At 45.0% G+C, this 4,301-nt stretch overlaps 1 non-coding gene across 1 annotated transcript; it reads right to left on the minus strand.

Moving 5' to 3' along the window:
- Positions 1–1,792: 1,792 nt before the first annotated feature.
- On the minus strand, positions 1,793–1,867 carry Trnat-ugu (transfer RNA threonine (anticodon UGU)). The gene has a single exon. It is a non-coding gene; the product is annotated as a tRNA-Thr (tRNA).
- Positions 1,868–4,301: the final 2,434 nt, after the last annotated feature.

Raw genomic sequence — 4,301 nt, forward strand, 5'->3', positions numbered from 1 at the left:
TGGTACAAACTGTCAGCACATGGACAGACACAGGCAATTTCACAGAGTTTCACATTCAAGTTACCACATAATCATGACTTATTTAGCTTCATAGTCAAGAAAAAGTCTTTCACATCAATAAGTTGATCAAAATATATTATCTCAGTTTTGCAACCTCATCATTGAGATTTGGAAACTCTACCAGAGGAAAGCAATTTAGATGTCCAGGGCAAAGTCTTGTCATTAAAACTGAAATTACCTTGTAGGTAAATCAGTTACATATGCACATGCACCGCAGTGCTTTCATCTGAAATGGCAGGTGGTGCTGAATAACAGATATAAGACCGATGGTGTCCTCAAAACCTTTATAAAACTATCCTTGTAATTTTTTCAGTGCCACAATGAATTCTTCAAATGCCACATTTTCTTCAATGCCTGTGAGCTTAGGGTACTGTAGTGTCTTTGTCAGAATGTGTCCCTTCTGCAACGTGATTTTCTCTTTAGATGCATGCCCATCAAATAAGAAAGACGTTACCTTACTGTGGGCAGTGTTCAGTCAAGTCCACTTAAAATGTCAATGCTGCAGTCAATTCCAGATGTTTTAATTTTCATTGCAGCACTCCTTTTTCCTTCATAAATTCAGCAATAGCAAGTTTTAAATCAAAAAATCCCAGGCATGCCCCTTGGCTTAACCAACACACTTTTCAGTAATATATTGAAGTCTCCTTACTCTTCATTCAATTCCAATGAAAACTGTTGCAACTCATGATGGATAATAAGTACAGATTCAGAAATTTTACTGTTCTTACGAACTATTTCATAATGTGCTCCATGCTTGAAAATTTAGCACAAAGTCCTTCTTGATGTACAGAACAATGAATCCCATTTTCAATCATTGTAATTTTATGCTCTTTCATTGTCAACTAAATCTTTAAATTTTTTCTGAATGGTATTGTAATGATGTTTCATAGCAAATATTATGTATCAAATGCTTATGCAAATTGAGAATTGTCATCCCTCTCTTCCATTATTCCCATTAATTTTACATGACTGTGATGATAGATTGCTGGATTGCTTCTTTTTGTGCAAACATCAACTGGACCTGTAAATGTCCTTTATTCATCATCAAATAATGAAGGTTGAGCGTTGCTGACACCACAATTCTGTCAAACTCAGATAGTTGTGCCTAGTGAAAAATGCTGCACACTGTTCTGTATACTTCTGAGAGGTACCAAGCAAACTGTGATCTAAAAGGTAAACTACATGGCCTGGAATTTGCTACATAAGTCTTAGCCAATGTCACTGGTATAAGTTTAAAAAATAGTGTACCATAAGCACTTTGAGGCAGTAGTGAGAAAAAAATTGAAAGTCTGGAAATGAGTCACTAAAAAGAGAATTTTATGACTGAGTGTTACAGAAATGTTTTTACTCTGTTGATGAATTTTTTGATGTTGGTTTGACCATTTGAGCCACAGTAGCACTGGAGGGTATCTACATTGTTTCTGAGCAATGCAGAAAAAGTGCAGTCATTGCCATGATATGGAAATGGAGTGATTTATCTGGCTTACAAAATGGCATGATCATTGGCTTTTAGGCCAATGGTGGAAGCATTTTCAAAATGTCTAAGTTTGCCAAATGTTCACATGCTGCTGTGGTTAAAGTATACCAAGCAGGGCAAAGTGGCACTATGCCAAACCAGTGCCAAGATAACTGGTGCACCATGGACCATAGATAACAGGAATTAGAATTATATATTAATACCTTCAGCTGCTGACAGACATTGATATATATCAATGGGGACAGATGTTGTGTGTGCCCCGACCGGGACTCGAACCCGGGATGTCCTGCTTACATGGCAGATGCTCTATCCATTTGAGCCACCGAGGGCACAGACGATAGTGCGACTGCAGGGACTACCTCACGCATGCCTCCTGCGAGACCCACATTCTTACCTTATGTGTCCACACACTACATTCATAGTGTCCCTACCCAAAACACTCATTACTCATGGAAGACATTCTTACCAGGTCCCGTAAGAGTTCGAGTAGTATGTGTGCATCCACACAGAAGAAGAAGGTCATGGCTGGTATTGCCAGAATTATATACTTATATGGATATGGTGTCTGTTCCTTTGGACACAGACATCATATATAAGTATATAGATGACAGGGGTGAATGACAGCTGTGGAGATGTGTATAGCTGAATATAAATGCAACTGCTGAGCAACTGACAACTCAGATAAAGCAACAGACTACCAACAGTGTCTCTTCAATGACCGTTCAGTGAATGTTGCTGTATGTGGACATCTATATGAGGCACCTGGTTCATGCACCCATGCTGACTTATGCTCATCTGTGATTAAGGCTGGAATTTGCACACTAATACTGTAACCAGATGTCCCCCACGTGGCAACAGGTGGCCTTTTCAGATGAATCATGTTTCATGTTCTATTGGATAGATGGCCCTTGGCATGTACAGAGTGAAATGACTGAAAGGAAACAATCTGCAACAATTGTCAGAAGGACCCACACCACAGAAGGGAGTGATGTGGTCTGGGGAATGTTTTTGTGGCATTCCCTAGTGGTCTCATCATTCTGGGATGCACAGTGCATCTATGCTTGGTGACCATGTGCACCCCTACATGCACATTGTTCTTCCTTAGCATTATGACATCATCCAGCAGGACGATGCAACCTCTCACACAATTTGCAGTGTGCATGCATCATTCAAAGAGCACTGTGTTGAGTTTTCTATACTTCTGTGGCCATCAAACTCCCTGGAATTAAACCCAGTCAAGAAATCATAACACTACCTTTATTGGGCTGCTCACACCAGTGATTCTGAAACTGAGTGCAGCTGGCCATGGCACTGGAGTCAGCAAGAAAATCTGACTCTGGTTCTGAATCTGTTTAAAACTAGTTTTAACCTTTTTAACAATAAACCACAGTATCATTGTCTTTTTGATGTACAATCACATCTCCAGTTGCATCTCATTTGTAAGAGATATACTTATTCATGTTTATTACATGTGGAATGCCTCACAATAAACCATTCATCATAGGCATGTACACTCCTGGAAATGGAAAAAAGAACACATTGACACCGGTGTGTCAGACCCACCATACTTGCTCCGGACACTGCGAGAGGGCTGTACAAGCAATGATCACACGCACGGCACAGCGGACACACCAGGAACCGCGGTGTTGGCCGTCGAATGGCGCTAGCTGCGCAGCATTTGTGCACCGCCGCCGTCAGTGTCAGCCAGTTTGCCGTGGCATACAGAGCTCCATCGAAGTCTTTAACACTGGTAGCATGCCGCGACAGCGTGGACGTGAACCGTATGTGCAGTTGACGGACTTTGAGTGAGGGCGTATAGTGGGCATGCAGGAGGCCGGGTGGACGTACCGCCGAATTGCTCAACACGTGGGGCGTGAGGTCTCCACAGTACATCGATGTTGTCGCCAGTGGTCGGCGGAAGGTGCACGTGCCCGTCGACCTGGGACCGGACCGCAGCGACGCACGGATGCACGCCAAGACCGTAGGATCCCACGCAGTGCCGTAGAGGACCGCACCGCCATTTCCCAGCAAATTAGGGACACTGTTGCTCCTGGGGTATCGGCGAGGACCATTCGCAACCGTCTCCATGAAGCTGGGCTACGGTCCCGCACACCGTTAGGCCGTCTTCCGCTCACGCCCCAACATCGTGCAGCACGCCTCCAGTGGTGTCGCGACAGGCGTGAATGGAGGGACAAATGGAGACGTGTCGTCTTTCAGCGATGAGAGTCGCTTCTGCCTTGGTGCCAATGATGGTCGTATGCGTGTTTGGCGCCGTGCAGGTGAGCGCCACAATCAGGACTGCATACGACCGAGGCACACAGGGCCAACACCCGGCATCATGGTGTGGGGAGCGATCTCCTACACTGGCCGTACACCACTGGTGATCGTCGAGGGGACACTGAATAGTGCACGGTACATCCAAACCGTCATCGAACCCATCGTTCTACCATTCCTAGACCGGCAAGGGAACTTGCTGTTCCAACAGGACAATGCACGTCCGCATGTATCCCGTGCCACCCAACGTGCTCTAGAAGGTGTAAGTCAACTACCCTGGCCAGCAAGATCTCTGGTGCTGTCCCCCATTGAGCATGTTTGGGACTGGATGAAGCGTCGTCTCACGCGGTCTGCACGTCCAGCACGAACGCTGGTCCAACTGAGGCGCCAGGTGGAAATGGCATGGCAAGCCGTTCCACAGGACTACATCCAGCATCTCTAAGATCGTCTCCATGGGAGAATAGCAGCCTGCATTGCTGCAAAAGGTGGA

Source organism: Schistocerca cancellata, chromosome 2 (genome assembly GCF_023864275.1).
Source record: "Schistocerca cancellata isolate TAMUIC-IGC-003103 chromosome 2, iqSchCanc2.1, whole genome shotgun sequence".
NCBI lineage: Eukaryota > Metazoa > Arthropoda > Insecta > Orthoptera > Acrididae > Schistocerca > Schistocerca cancellata.